Genomic DNA, 16,804 nt, shown 5'->3' with positions numbered 1-16,804 from the left:
TCAATCAACACCATCGTCAGAAAGTTCATCTAATTTAGCCACTTCTGGAAACTGTTTGCAGTCAATGAATTATAATGGAAGTGAACAATCTTCACAATCTAGACAAGGAACAGTGAAGAGACAGTTCATGGACCATACAGTTCTGGAGGAGAAAGGCGGAGAGATTATCAAAGCATTGGAGAAGGCTGAATTACACATGGCTGGAACTCACAAATATCAGAAAGAAATAGGACTGAAACACTTGACATTATCATTTAGACAGGACCGGTGCAAGGGTGTTATTAACCCTAGAGAAACCTTTCAGCTTCCGCCGCGGACTTCGGGGGGCAAGGTCCAGTTTTTATGTACAAATTTAATGCAGCAATCAGCGACCTAGTATAAAAAAATCATAAAAAGTCAAATACACAAGTGAGGTCAAAAAGGTCCATATTTTTAGATAGCTATATTAAAACAAAGCATAAGAACAGTATTCACTTGACCAGAGAAGTCAATGGCAGTTCACAGCAGAAGAGGTTTATGCACCCCAACCCCTATTTTATACCTGCATTTTTCACATCCAAATGCCATTTTTGACAGTATGTGGTGCTCACAGTGCAAGCGCAAGCCTTTTCCCTGGATGAAAATTTTGAAAAACATTGTCTACTAAATAGTTTGATGCAATTCAGAATAGTTGTCATCCAAGCCGTTTTTGAGATACTCTAGTTGCATTGAACCCACGTGTCTACTGCTATGGGAGGTTAGCTCTTCTTCCTAGCCAACTATTGGTATTTCACTATCAACATACTGCAGAGTAACTATGGAAGGTGTACATGCCTGACATCAATTTCAAGAACAACACAAGCCCAAAACTCCTAGTTCACAAATATATCCATATATATAAATACTAAACAATAATAGCTGAAAAAGTCACACCATAGCCTTAAGTTAAGAAATTTGCCAGGGGCCAATTTACGAAACTGGACCCTGCCACCTCAATGTGTTGCAGGAGAGTTGCATATTTTCCATAGCTAACATTTCTAAAACTAATCAAAACTTTTTGCCTGGAAGTAGAGATTAATGTCACTGGTACAATATTTGTTATATATTAATATGGTTATTCAACAGTCCTGATAATGCACATATGTAGGTGGATGTGCCTGCATACATACATACATACATACATACATACATACATACACAGAATCACACATGCATACATACATACATATATACATACACACACACACATACATACATACATACATACATACATATATGCACACACATACAGCGCATGACTACGTAATATGTCACAATTCATATCGTTTTCAATCATAGCCAAGAAGTAAAGCAATACACTTAAAATATATTTGGATGAAAGCGTTGCCATGGATTGTAAACATTTTTTTGATCCTACTGTATCCACCTGCTAATAATGAACCAGCTTATTAGTTCCTTCACTGCGGCTAGTAGGATCATCTTTATACTGGATGTAAAGCATTATAATACAGTGTGTTCATGTACAAAGATTATATAACATATAGTCAACAGAGTACCTTTTGACTCGCGGGCATTGAATAATTGGTCAAGATATCCCGTCCAGCCTCTGCACAGGTATTGTAGTATCTCCATTTCATGATGACTGAGTGCTATTTCTCATCCTTTGGCATTTCTCTCATGTTTAAGATATGTTCATAGATGTCATTTTCGTTTTTCTCCTCAGTGCAAATTTGTTTGGAAACAGTGACCATTTCTGATAAAACTGCCCATTATCCATTTAGTCATCCCATAGTGTTATAAGTTTTAGATGGTTTTTGCACCGTCAAGGCGGTACTATAGAGTTTATTTATGTACCTGTTAGGAAGAAGCGTGTATATCGACTCCGATGTGGTCTAGTGGTTAGGATTCCTGGTTTTCACCCAGGCGGCCCGGGTTCGATCCCCGGCATCGGAACACTTTTTATTATAGGAAACCCTGCGGCTCTCAAGACGTTTGGTGTTGTGCTATTACCTGAGTTGAAGACTAGCGGGACAAATTATCAGAAACATATTAATATTATTATTATTATCATTGTTTGTACTGTTCCAATTTTCCCCAAGATAAACGATGAATATTCAAGATTTGAAATGGAACACTTTTATTTAGACATAACAAGTCAACCAATCGTCCGACTTTACAACAGAAATAAATCGTTTTATGGACTGGCATAGGGTACCGGAATTATGATTTTTTTCATACTTGATGAGTCCTAATCACTTAACAAGTATCGTTCTAATCAGGCAATATCCAATGTACTGAAAAATCGGTTTTAGACAAAAAATCGAAGAACCGTCAAAAATATTGACTACATTAAACATTGTAGCGCTATTTTCCTTTTACAAAGTAATTTTTCAATCTATCGATGTCAGATATTCATCATCAGCATCCCTATCATCAATCAACACCATCGTCAGAAAGTTCATCTAATTTAGCCACTTCTGGAAACTGTTTGCAGTCAATGAATTATAATGGAAGTGAACAATCTTCACAATCTAGACAAGGAACAGTGAAGAGACAGTTCATGGACCATACAGTTCTGGAGGAGAAAGGCGGAGAGATTATCAAAGCATTGGAGAAGGCTGAATTACACATGGCTGGAACTCACAAATATCAGAAAGAAATAGGACTGAAACACTTGACATTATCATTTAGACAGGACCGGTGCAAGGGTGTTATTAACCCTAGAGAAACCTTTCAGCTTCCGCCGCGGACTTCGGGGGGGGGGCAAGGTCCAGTTTTTATGTACAAATTTAATGCAGCAATCAGCGACCTAGTATAAAAAAATCATAAAAAGGTCAAATACACAAGTGAGGTCAAAAAGGTCCATATTTTTAGATACCTATATTAAAACAAAGCATAAGAACAGTATTCACTTGACCAGAGAAGTCAATGGCAGTTCACAGCAGAAGAGGTTTATGCACCCCAACCCCTATTTTATACCTGCATTTTTCACATCCAAATGCCATTTTTGACAGCATGTGGTGCTCACAGTGCAAGCGCAAGCCTTTTCCCTGGATGAAAATTTTGAAAAACATTGTCTACTAAATAGTTTGATGCAATTCAGAATAGTTGTCATGCAAGCCGTTTTTGAGATACTCTAGTTGCCTTGAACCCACGTGTCTACTGCTATGGGAGGTTAGCTCTTCTTCCTAGCCAACTATTGGTATTTCACTATCAACATACTGCAGAGCAACTATGGAAGGTGTACATGCCTGACATCAATGTCAAGAACAACACAAGCCCAAAACTCCTAGTTCACAAATATATCCATATCTATAAATACTAAACAATAATAGCTGAAAAAGTCACACCATAGCCTTAAGTGAAGAAATTTGCCAGGGGCCAATTTACGAAACTGGACCCTGCCACCTCAATGTGTTGCAGGAGAGTTGCATATTTTCCATAGCTAACATTTCTAAAACTAATCAAAACTTTTTGCCTGGAAGTAGAGATTAATGTCACTGGTACAATATTTGTTATATATTAATATGGTTATTCAACAGTCCTGATAATGCACATATATAGGTGGATGTGCCTGCATACATACATACATACATACATACATACATACATACATACATATATACATACATACACACAATCATACATACATACATACATACATACATACACACACACACACACATACATACATACATACATACATACATACATACATACATACATACATATATGCACACACATACAGCGCATGACAACGTAATATGTCACAATTCATATCGTTTTCAATCATTGAAAAGAAGTAAAGCAACACATTTAAAATATATTTGGATGAAAGCGTTGCCAAGGATTGTAAACATTTATTTTTTCCTACTGTATCCACCTGTTAATAATGAACCAGCTTATTAGTTCCATCACTGCGACTAGTAGGATCATCTTTATACTGGATGTAAAGCATTATAATACAATGTGTTCATGTACAAAGATTATATAACATATAGTCAACAGAGTACCTTGTGACTCGCGGGCGTTGAATAATTGGTCAAGATATCCCGTCCAACCTCTGCACAGGTATTGTAGTATCTCCATTTCATGATGACTGAGTGCTATTTCTCATCCTTTGGCATTTCTCTCATGTTTAAGATATGTTCATAGATGTCATTTTTGTTTTTCTCCTCAGTGCAAATTTGTTTGGAAACAGTGACCATTTCTGATAAAACTGCCCATTATCCATTTAGTCATCCCATAGTGTTATAAGTTTTAGATGGTTTTTGCACCGTCAAGGCGGTACTATAGAGTTTATTTATGTACCTGTTAGGAAGAAGCGTGTATATCGACTCCGATGTGGTCTAGTGGTTAGGATTCCTGGTTTTCACCCAGGCGGCCCGGGTTCGATCCCCGGCATCGGAACACTTTTTATTATAGGAAACCCTGCGGCTCTCAAGACGTTTGGTGTTGTGCTATTACCTGAGTTGAAGACTAGCGGGACAAATTATCAGAAACATATTAATATTATTATTATTATCATTGTTTGTACTGTTCCAATTTTCCCCAAGATAAACGATGAATATTCAAGATTTGAAATGGAACACTTTTATTTAGACATAACAAGTCAACCAATCGTCCGACTTTACAACAGAAATAAATCGTTTTATGGACTGGCATAGGGTACCGGAATTATGATTTTTTTCATACTTGATGAGTCCTAATCACTTAACAAGTATCGTTCTAATCAGGCAATATCCAATGTACTGAAAAATCGGTTTTAGACAAAAAATCGAAGAACCGTCAAAAATATTGACTACATTAAACATTGTAGCGCTATTTTCCTTTTACAAAGTAATTTTTCAATCTATCGATGTCAGATATTCATCATCAGCATCCCTATCATCAATCAACACCATCGTCAGAAAGTTCATCTAATTTAGCCACTTCTGGAAACTGTTTGCAGTCAATGAATTATAATGGAAGTGAACAATCTTCACAATCTAGACAAGGAACAGTGAAGAGACAGTTCATGGACCATACAGTTCTGGAGGAGAAAGGCGGAGAGATTATCAAAGCATTGGAGAAGGCTGAATTACACATGGCTGGAACTCACAAATATCAGAAAGAAATAGGACTGAAACACTTGACATTATCATTTAGACAGGACCGGTGCAAGGGTGTTATTAACCCTAGAGAAACCTTTCAGCTTCCGCCGCGGACTTCGGGGGGCAAGGTCCAGTTTTTATGTACAAATTTAATGCAGCAATCAGCGACCTAGTATAAAAAAATCATAAAAAGTCAAATACACAAGTGAGGTCAAAAAGGTCCATATTTTTAGATAGCTATATTAAAACAAAGCATAAGAACAGTATTCACTTGACCAGAGAAGTCAATGGCAGTTCACAGCAGAAGAGGTTTATGCACCCCAACCCCTATTTTATACCTGCATTTTTCACATCCAAATGCCATTTTTGACAGTATGTGGTGCTCACAGTGCAAGCGCAAGCCTTTTCCCTGGATGAAAATTTTGAAAAACATTGTCTACTAAATAGTTTGATGCAATTCAGAATAGTTGTCATCCAAGCCGTTTTTGAGATACTCTAGTTGCATTGAACCCACGTGTCTACTGCTATGGGAGGTTAGCTCTTCTTCCTAGCCAACTATTGGTATTTCACTATCAACATACTGCAGAGTAACTATGGAAGGTGTACATGCCTGACATCAATTTCAAGAACAACACAAGCCCAAAACTCCTAGTTCACAAATATATCCATATATATAAATACTAAACAATAATAGCTGAAAAAGTCACACCATAGCCTTAAGTTAAGAAATTTGCCAGGGGCCAATTTACGAAACTGGACCCTGCCACCTCAATGTGTTGCAGGAGAGTTGCATATTTTCCATAGCTAACATTTCTAAAACTAATCAAAACTTTTTGCCTGGAAGTAGAGATTAATGTCACTGGTACAATATTTGTTATATATTAATATGGTTATTCAACAGTCCTGATAATGCACATATGTAGGTGGATGTGCCTGCATACATACATACATACATACATACATACATACACAGAATCACACATGCATACATACATACATATATACATACACACACACACATACATACATACATACATACATACATACATACATACATATATGCACACACATACAGCGCATGACTACGTAATATGTCACAATTCATATCGTTTTCAATCATAGCCAAGAAGTAAAGCAATACACTTAAAATATATTTGGATGAAAGCGTTGCCATGGATTGTAAACATTTTTTTGATCCTACTGTATCCACCTGCTAATAATGAACCAGCTTATTAGTTCCTTCACTGCGGCTAGTAGGATCATCTTTATACTGGATGTAAAGCATTATAATACAGTGTGTTCATGTACAAAGATTATATAACATATAGTCAACAGAGTACCTTTTGACTCGCGGGCATTGAATAATTGGTCAAGATATCCCGTCCAGCCTCTGCACAGGTATTGTAGTATCTCCATTTCATGATGACTGAGTGCTATTTCTCATCCTTTGGCATTTCTCTCATGTTTAAGATATGTTCATAGATGTCATTTTCGTTTTTCTCCTCATTGCAAATTTGTTTGGAAACAGTGACCATTTCTGATAAAATTGCCCATTATCCATTTAGTAATCCCATAGTGTTATAAGTTTTAGATGGTTTTTGCACCGTCAAGGCGGTACTATAGAGTTTATTTATGTACCTGTTAGGAAGAAGCGTGTATATCGACTCCGATGTGGTCTAGTGGTTAGGATTCCTGGTTTTCACCCAGGCGGCCCGGGTTCGATCCCCGGCATCGGAACACTTTTTATTATAGGAAACCCTGCGGCTCTCAAGACGTTTGGTGTTGTGCTATTACCTGAGTTGAAGACTAGCGGGACAAATTATCAGAAACATATAAATATTATTATTATTATCATTGTTTGTACTGTTCCAATTTTCCCCAAGATAAACGATGAATATTCAAGATTTGAAATGGAACACTTTTATTTAGACATAACAAGTCAACCAATCGTCCGACTTTACAACAGAAATAAATCGTTTTATGGACTGGCATAGGGTACCGGAATTATGATTTTTTTCATACTTGATGAGTCCTAATCACTTAACAAGTATCGTTCTAATCAGGCAATATCCAATGTACTGAAAAATCGGTTTTAGACAAAAAATCGAAGAACCGTCAAAAATATTGACTACATTAAACATTGTAGCGCTATTTTCCTTTTACAAAGTAATTTTTCAATCTATCGATGTCAGATATTCATCATCAGCATCCCTATCATCAATCAACACCATCGTCAGAAAGTTCATCTAATTTAGCCACTTCTGGAAACTGTTTGCAGTCAATGAATTATAATGGAAGTGAACAATCTTCACAATCTAGACAAGGAACAGTGAAAAGACAGTTCATGGACCATACAGTTCTGGAGGAGAAAGGCGGAGAGATTATCAAAGCATTGGAGAAGGCTGAATTACACATGGCTGGAACTCACAAATATCAGAAAGAAATAGGACTGAAACACTTGACATTATCATTTAGACAGGACCGGTGCAAGGGTGTTATTAACCCTAGAGAAACCTTTCAGCTTCCGCCGCGGACTTCGGGGGGGGGGGGCAAGGTCCAGTTTTTATGTACAAATTTAATGCAGCAATCAGCGACCTAGTATAAAAAAATCATAAAAAGGTCAAATACACAAGTGAGGTCAAAAAGGTCCATATTTTTAGATAGCTATATTAAAACAAAGCATAAGAACAGTATTCACTTGACCAGAGAAGTCAATGGCAGTTCACAGCAGAAGAGGTTTATGCACCCCAACCCCTATTTTATACCTGCATTTTTCACATCCAAATGCCATTTTTGACAGCATGTGGTGCTCACAGTGCAAGCGCAAGCCTTTTCCCTGGATGAAAATTTTGAAAAACATTGTCTACTAAATAGTTTGATGCAATTCAGAATAGTTGTCATGCAAGCCGTTTTTGAGATACTCTAGTTGCATTGAACCCACGTGTCTACTCCTATGGGAGCTTAGCTCTTCTTCCTAGCCAACTATTGGTATTTCACTATCAACATACTGCAGAGCAACTATGGAAGGTGTACATGCCTGACATCAATGTCAAGAACAACACAAGCCCAAAACTCCTAGTTCACAAATATATCCATATCTATAAATACTAAACAATAATAGCTGAAAAAGTCACACCATAGCCTTAAGTTAAGAAATTTGCCAGGGGCCAATTTACGAAACTGGACCCTGCCACCTCAATGTGTTGCAGGAGAGTTGCATATTTTCCATAGCTAACATTTCTAAAACTAATCAAAACTTTTTGCCTGGAAGTAGAGATTAATGTCACTGGTACAATATTTGTTATATATTAATATGGTTATTCAACAGTCCTGATAATGCACATATATAGGTGGATGTGCCTGCATACATACATACATACATACATACATACATATATACATACATACACACAATCATACATACATACATACATACATACACACACACACACACATACATACATACATACATACATACATACATACATACATACATACATACATACATATATGCACACACATACAGCGCATGACAACGTAATATGTCACAATTCATATCGTTTTCAATCATTGAAAAGAAGTAAAGCAACACATTTAAAATATATTTGGATGAAAGCGTTGCCAAGGATTGTAAACATTTATTTTTTCCTACTGTATCCACCTGTTAATAATGAACCAGCTTATTAGTTCCATCACTGCGACTAGTAGGATCATCTTTATACTGGATGTAAAGCATTATAATACAGTGTGTTCATGTACAAAGATTATATAACATATAGTCAACAGAGTACCTTGTGACTCGCGGGCGTTGAATAATTGGTCAAGATATCCCGTCCAGCCTCTGCACAGGTATTGTAGTATCTCCATTTCATGATGACTGAGTGCTATTTCTCATCCTTTGGCATTTCTCTCATGTTTAAGATATGTTCATAGATGTCATTTTTGTTTTTCTCCTCAGTGCAAATTTGTTTGGAAACAGTGACCATTTCTGATAAAACTGCCCATTATCCATTTAGTCATCCCATAGTGTTATAAGTTTTAGATGGTTTTTGCACCGTCAAGGCGGTACTATAGAGTTTATTTATGTACCTGTTAGGAAGAAGCGTGTATATCGACTCCGATGTGGTCTAGTGGTTAGGATTCCTGGTTTTCACCCAGGCGGCCCGGGTTCGATCCCCGGCATCGGAACACTTTTTATTATAGGAAACCCTGCGGCTCTCAAGACGTTTGGTGTTGTGCTATTACCTGAGTTGAAGACTAGCGGGACAAATTATCAGAAACATATTAATATTATTATTATTATCATTGTTTGTACTGTTCCAATTTTCCCCAAGAGAAACGATGAATATTCAAGATTTGAAATCGAACACTTTTATTTCGACATAACAAGTCAACCAATCGTCCGACTTTACAACAGAAATAAATCGTTTTATGGACTGGCATAGGGTACCGGAATTATGATTTTTTTCATACTTGATGAGTCCTAATCACTTAACAAGTATCGTTCTAATCAGGCAATATCCAATGTACTGAAAAATCGGTTTTAGACAAAAAATCGAAGAACCGTCAAAAATATTGACTACATTAAACATTGTAGCGCTATTTTCCTTTTACAAAGTAATTTTTCAATCTATCGATGTCAGATATTCATCATCAGCATCCCTATCATCAATCAACACCATCGTCAGAAAGTTCATCTAATTTAGCCACTTCTGGAAACTGTTTGCAGTCAATGAATTATAATGGAAGTGAACAATCTTCACAATCTAGACAAGGAACAGTGAAGAGACAGTTCATGGACCATACAGTTCTGGAGGAGAAAGGCGGAGAGATTATCAAAGCATTGGAGAAGGCTGAATTACACATGGCTGGAACTCACAAATATCAGAAAGAAATAGGACTGAAACACTTGACATTATCATTTAGACAGGACCGGTGCAAGGGTGTTATTAACCCTAGAGAAACCTTTCAGCTTCCGCCGCGGACTTCGGGGGGCAAGGTCCAGTTTTTATGTACAAATTTAATGCAGCAATCAGCGACCTAGTATAAAAAAATCATAAAAAGTCAAATACACAAGTGAGGTCAAAAAGGTCCATATTTTTAGATAGCTATATTAAAACAAAGCATAAGAACAGTATTCACTTGACCAGAGAAGTCAATGGCAGTTCACAGCAGAAGAGGTTTATGCACCCCAACCCCTATTTTATACCTGCATTTTTCACATCCAAATGCCATTTTTGACAGTATGTGGTGCTCACAGTGCAAGCGCAAGCCTTTTCCCTGGATGAAAATTTTGAAAAACATTGTCTACTAAATAGTTTGATGCAATTCAGAATAGTTGTCATCCAAGCCGTTTTTGAGATACTCTAGTTGCATTGAACCCACGTGTCTACTGCTATGGGAGGTTAGCTCTTCTTCCTAGCCAACTATTGGTATTTCACTATCAACATACTGCAGAGTAACTATGGAAGGTGTACATGCCTGACATCAATTTCAAGAACAACACAAGCCCAAAACTCCTAGTTCACAAATATATCCATATATATAAATACTAAACAATAATAGCTGAAAAAGTCACACCATAGCCTTAAGTAAGAAATTTGCCAGGGGCCAATTTACGAAACTGGACCCTGCCACCTCAATGTGTTGCAGGAGAGTTGCATATTTTCCATAGCTAACATTTCTAAAACTAATCAAAACTTTTTGCCTGGAAGTAGAGATTAATGTCACTGGTACAATATTTGTTATATATTAATATGGTTATTCAACAGTCCTGATAATGCACATATGTAGGTGGATGTGCCTGCATACATACATACATACATACATACATACACAGAATCACACATGCATACATACATACATATATACATACACACACACACATACATACTTACATACATACATACATACATACATACATACATACATACATACATACATACATACATACATACATATATGCACACACATACAGCGCATGACTACGTAATATGTCACAATTCATATCGTTTTCAATCATAGCCAAGAAGTAAAGCAATACACTTAAAATATATTTGGATGAAAGCGTTGCCATGGATTGTAAACATTTTTTTGATCCTACTGTATCCACCTGCTAATAATGAACCAGCTTATTAGTTCCTTCACTGCGGCTAGTAGGATCATCTTTATACTGGATGTAAAGCATTATAATACAGTGTGTTCATGTACAAAGATTATATAACATATAGTCAACAGAGTACCTTTTGACTCGCGGGCATTGAATAATTGGTCAAGATATCCCGTCCAGCCTCTGCACAGGTATTGTAGTATCTCCATTTCATGATGACTGAGTGCTATTTCTCATCCTTTGGCATTTCTCTCATGTTTAAGATATGTTCATAGATGTCATTTTCGTTTTTCTCCTCAGTGCAAATTTGTTTGGAAACAGTGACCATTTCTGATAAAACTGCCCATTATCCATTTAGTCATCCCATAGTGTTATAAGTTTTAGATGGTTTTTGCACCGTCAAGGCGGTACTATAGAGTTTATTTATGTACCTGTTAGGAAGAAGCGTGTATATCGACTCCGATGTGGTCTAGTGGTTAGGATTCCTGGTTTTCACCCAGGCGGCCCGGGTTCGATCCCCGGCATCGGAACACTTTTTATTATAGGAAACCCTGCGGCTCTCAAGACGTTTGGTGTTGTGCTATTACCTGAGTTGAAGACTAGCGGGACAAATTATCAGAAACATATTAATATTATTATTATTATCATTGTTTGTACTGTTCCAATTTTCCCCAAGATAAACGATGAATATTCAAGATTTGAAATGGAACACTTTTATTTAGACATAACAAGTCAACCAATCGTCCGACTTTACAACAGAAATAAATCGTTTTATGGACTGGCATAGGGTACCGGAATTATGATTTTTTTCATACTTGATGAGTCCGAATCACTTAACAAGTATCGTTCTAATCAGGCAATATCCAATGTACTGAAAAATCGGTTTTAGACAAAAAATCGAAGAACCGTCAAAAATATTGACTACATTAAACATTGTAGCGCTATTTTCCTTTTACAAAGTAATTTTTCAATTTATCGATGTCAGATATTCATCATCAGCATCCCTATCATCAATCAACACCATCGTCAGAAAGTTCATCTAATTTAGCCACTTCTGGAAACTGTTTGCAGTCAATGAATTATAATGGAAGTGAACAATCTTCACAATCTAGACAAGGAACAGTGAAGAGACAGTTCATGGACCATACAGTTCTGGAGGAGAAAGGCGGAGAGATTATCAAAGCATTGGAGAAGGCTGAATTACACATGGCTGGAACTCACAAATATCAGAAAGAAATAGGACTGAAACACTTGACATTATCATTTAGACAGGACCGGTGCAAGGGTGTTATTAACCCTAGAGAAACCTTTCAGCTTCCGCCGCGGACTTCGGGGGGGGGGGGGGCAAGGTCCAGTTTTTATGTACAAATTTAATGCAGCAATCAGCGACCTAGTATAAAAAAATCATAAAAAGGTCAAATACACAATTGAGGTCAAAAAGGTCCATATTTTTAGATACCTATATTAAAACAAAGCATAAGAACAGTATTCACTTGACCAGAGAAGTCAATGGCAGTTCACAGCAGAAGAGGTTTATGCACCCCAACCCCTATTTTATACCTGCATTTTTCACATCCAAATGCCATTTTTGACAGCATGTGGTGCTCACAGAGCAAGCGCAAGCCTTTTCCCTGGATGAAAATTTTGAAAAACATTGTCTACTAAATAGTTTGATGCAATTCAGAATAGTTGTCATGCAAGCCGTTTTTGAGATACTCTAGTTGCCTTGAACCCACGTGTCTACTGCTATGGGAGGTTAGCTCTTCTTCCTAGCCAACTATTGGTATTTCACTATCAACATACTGCAGAGCAACTATGGAAGGTGTACATGCCTGACATCAATGTCAAGAACAACACAAGCCCAAAACTCCTAGTTCACAAATATATCCATATCTATAAATACTAAACAATAATAGCTGAAAAAGTCACACCATAGCCTTAAGTTAAGAAATTTGCCAGGGGCCAATTTACGAAACTGGACCCTGCCACCTCAATGTGTTGCAGGAGAGTTGCATATTTTCCATAGCTAACATTTCTAAAACTAATCAAAACTTTTTGCCTGGAAGTAGAGATTAATGTCACTGGTACAATATTTGTTATATATTAATATGGTTATTCAACAGTCCTGATAATGCACATATATAGGTGGATGTGCCTGCATACATACATACATACATACATACATATATACATACATACACACAATCATACATACATACATACATACATACATACACACACACACACACATACATACATACATACATACATACATACATACATACATATATGCACACACATACAGCGCATGACTACGTAATATGTCACAATTCATATCGTTTTCAATCATTGAAAAGAAGTAAAGCAACACATTTAAAATATATTTGGATGAAAGCGTTGCCAAGGATTGTAAACATTTATTTTTTCCTACTGTATCCACCTGTTAATAATGAACCAGCTTATTAGTTCCATCACTGCGACTAGTAGGATCATCTTTATACTGGATGTAAAGCATTATAATACAGTGTGTTCATGTACAAAGATTATATAACATATAGTCAACAGAGTACCTTGTGACTCGCGGGCGTTGAATAATTGGTCAAGATATCCCGTCCAACCTCTGCACAGGTATTGTAGTATCTCCATTTCATGATGACTGAGTGCTATTTCTCATCCTTTGGCATTTCTCTCATGTTTAAGATATGTTCATAGATGTCATTTTTGTTTTTCTCCTCAGTGCAAATTTGTTTGGAAACAGTGACCATTTCTGATAAAACTGCCCATTATCCATTTAGTCATCCCATAGTGTTATAAGTTTTAGATGGTTTTTGCACCGTCAAGGCGGTACTATAGAGTTTATTTATGTACCTGTTAGGAAGAAGCGTGTATATCGACTCCGATGTGGTCTAGTGGTTAGGATTCCTGGTTTTCACCCAGGCGGCCCGGGTTCGATCCCCGGCATCGGAACACTTTTTATTATAGGAAACCCTGCGGCTCTCAAGACGTTTGGTGTTGTGCTATTACCTGAGTTGAAGACTAGCGGGACAAATTATCAGAAACATATTAATATTATTATTATTATCATTGTTTGTACTGTTCCAATTTTCCCCAAGATAAACGATGAATATTCAAGATTTGAAATGGAACACTTTTATTTAGACATAACAAGTCAACCAATCGTCCGACTTTACAACAGAAATAAATCGTTTTATGGACTGGCATAGGGTACCGGAATTATGATTTTTTTCATACTTGATGAGTCCTAATCACTTAACAAGTATCGTTCTAATCAGGCAATATCCAATGTACTGAAAAATCGGTTTTAGACAAAAAATCGAAGAACCGTCAAAAATATTGACTACATTAAACATTGTAGCGCTATTTTCCTTTTACAAAGTAATTTTTCAATCTATCGATGTCAGATATTCATCATCAGCATCCCTATCATCAATCAACACCATCGTCAGAAAGTTCATCTAATTTAGCCACTTCTGGAAACTGTTTGCAGTCAATGAATTATAATGGAAGTGAACAATCTTCACAATCTAGACAAGGAACAGTGAAGAGACAGTTCATGGACCATACAGTTCTGGAGGAGAAAGGCGGAGAGATTATCAAAGCATTGGAGAAGGCTGAATTACACATGGCTGGAACTCACAAATATCAGAAAGAAATAGGACTGAAACACTTGACATTATCATTTAGACAGGACCGGTGCAAGGGTGTTATTAACCCTAGAGAAACCTTTCAGCTTCCGCCGCGGACTTCGGGGGGCAAGGTCCAGTTTTTATGTACAAATTTAATGCAGCAATCAGCGACCTAGTATAAAAAAATCATAAAAAGTCAAATACACAAGTGAGGTCAAAAAGGTCCATATTTTTAGATAGCTATATTAAAACAAAGCATAAGAACAGTATTCACTTGACCAGAGAAGTCAATGGCAGTTCACAGCAGAAGAGGTTTATGCACCCCAACCCCTATTTTATACCTGCATTTTTCACATCCAAATGCCATTTTTGACAGTATGTGGTGCTCACAGTGCAAGCGCAAGCCTTTTCCCTGGATGAAAATTTTGAAAAACATTGTCTACTAAATAGTTTGATGCAATTCAGAATAGTTGTCATCCAAGCCGTTTTTGAGATACTCTAGTTGCATTGAACCCACGTGTCTACTGCTATGGGAGGTTAGCTCTTCTTCCTAGCCAACTATTGGTATTTCACTATCAACATACTGCAGAGTAACTATGGAAGGTGTACATGCCTGACATCAATTTCAAGAACAACACAAGCCCAAAACTCCTAGTTCACAAATATATCCATATATATAAATACTAAACAATAATAGCTGAAAAAGTCACACCATAGCCTTAAGTTAAGAAATTTGCCAGGGGCCAATTTACGAAACTGGACCCTGCCACCTCAATGTGTTGCAGGAGAGTTGCATATTTTCCATAGCTAACATTTCTAAAACTAATCAAAACTTTTTGCCTGGAAGTAGAGATTAATGTCACTGGTACAATATTTGTTATATATTAATATGGTTATTCAACAGTCCTGATAATGCACATATGTAGGTGGATGTGCCTGCATACATACATACATACATACATACATACATACACAGAATCACACATGCATACATACATACATATATACATACACACACACACATACATACATACATACATACATATATGCACACACATACAGCGCATGACTACGTAATATGTCACAATTCATATCGTTTTCAATCATAGCCAAGAAGTAAAGCAATACACTTAAAATATATTTGGATGAAAGCGTTGCCATGGATTGTAAACATTTTTTTGATCCTACTGTATCCACCTGCTAATAATGAACCAGCTTATTAGTTCCTTCACTGCGGCTAGTAGGATCATCTTTATACTGGATGTAAAGCATTATAATACAGTGTGTTCATGTACAAAGATTATATAACATATAGTCAACAGAGTACCTTTTGACTCGCGGGCATTGAATAATTGGTCAAGATATCCCGTCCAGCCTCTGCACAGGTATTGTAGTATCTCCATTTCATGATGACTGAGTGCTATTTCTCATCCTTTGGCATTTCTCTCATGTTTAAGATATGTTCATAGATGTCATTTTCGTTTTTCTCCTCATTGCAAATTTGTTTGGAAACAGTGACCATTTCTGATAAAATTGCCCATTATCCATTTAGTAATCCCATAGTATTATAAGTTTTAGATGGTTTTTGCACCGTCAAGGCGGTACTATAGAGTTTATTTATGTACCTGTTAGGAAGAAGCGTGTATATCGACTCCGATGTGGTCTAGTGGTTAGGATTCCTGGTTTTCACCCAGGCGGCCCGGGTTCGATCCCCGGCATCGGAACACTTTTTATTATAGGAAACCCTGCGGCTCTCAAGACGTTTGGTGTTGTGCTATTACCTGAGTTGAAGACTAGCGGGACAAATTATCAGAAACATATTAATATTATTATTATTATCATTGTTTGTACTGTTCCAATTTTCCCCAAGATAAACGATGAATATTCAAGATTTGAAATGGAACACTTTTATTTAGACATAACAAGTCAACCAATCGTCCGACTTTACAACAGAAATAAATCGTTTTATGGACTGG

General features: G+C 36.9%; 7 non-coding genes across 7 annotated transcripts; all 7 read left to right on the top strand.

The window, feature by feature from the left end:
• Nucleotides 1–1,860: 1,860 nt before the first annotated feature.
• Nucleotides 1,861–1,932, top strand: Trnae-uuc (transfer RNA glutamic acid (anticodon UUC)). Its single transcript has one exon. It is a non-coding gene; the product is annotated as a tRNA-Glu (tRNA).
• Nucleotides 1,933–4,317: 2,385 nt separating this feature from the next.
• On the top strand, nt 4,318–4,389 carry Trnae-uuc (transfer RNA glutamic acid (anticodon UUC)). The gene has a single exon. It is a non-coding gene; the product is annotated as a tRNA-Glu (tRNA).
• A 2,348-nt stretch (nt 4,390–6,737) lies between these two features.
• Trnae-uuc (transfer RNA glutamic acid (anticodon UUC)) lies at nt 6,738–6,809 on the top strand. The gene has a single exon. It is a non-coding gene; the product is annotated as a tRNA-Glu (tRNA).
• Nucleotides 6,810–9,188: 2,379 nt separating this feature from the next.
• On the top strand, nt 9,189–9,260 carry Trnae-uuc (transfer RNA glutamic acid (anticodon UUC)). Its single transcript has one exon. It is a non-coding gene; the product is annotated as a tRNA-Glu (tRNA).
• Nucleotides 9,261–11,639: 2,379 nt separating this feature from the next.
• Trnae-uuc (transfer RNA glutamic acid (anticodon UUC)) lies at nt 11,640–11,711 on the top strand. The gene has a single exon. It is a non-coding gene; the product is annotated as a tRNA-Glu (tRNA).
• A 2,365-nt stretch (nt 11,712–14,076) lies between these two features.
• Trnae-uuc (transfer RNA glutamic acid (anticodon UUC)) lies at nt 14,077–14,148 on the top strand. The gene has a single exon. It is a non-coding gene; the product is annotated as a tRNA-Glu (tRNA).
• Nucleotides 14,149–16,480: 2,332 nt separating this feature from the next.
• Nucleotides 16,481–16,552, top strand: Trnae-uuc (transfer RNA glutamic acid (anticodon UUC)). Its single transcript has one exon. It is a non-coding gene; the product is annotated as a tRNA-Glu (tRNA).
• Nucleotides 16,553–16,804: the final 252 nt, after the last annotated feature.

This window comes from Sinohyriopsis cumingii, chromosome 10 (genome assembly GCF_028554795.1).
Source record: "Sinohyriopsis cumingii isolate HCF-2022 chromosome 10, ASM2855479v2, whole genome shotgun sequence".
Lineage (NCBI taxonomy): Eukaryota > Metazoa > Mollusca > Bivalvia > Unionida > Unionidae > Sinohyriopsis > Sinohyriopsis cumingii.
This window is presented reverse-complemented; position numbering and strand designations above follow the sequence as displayed.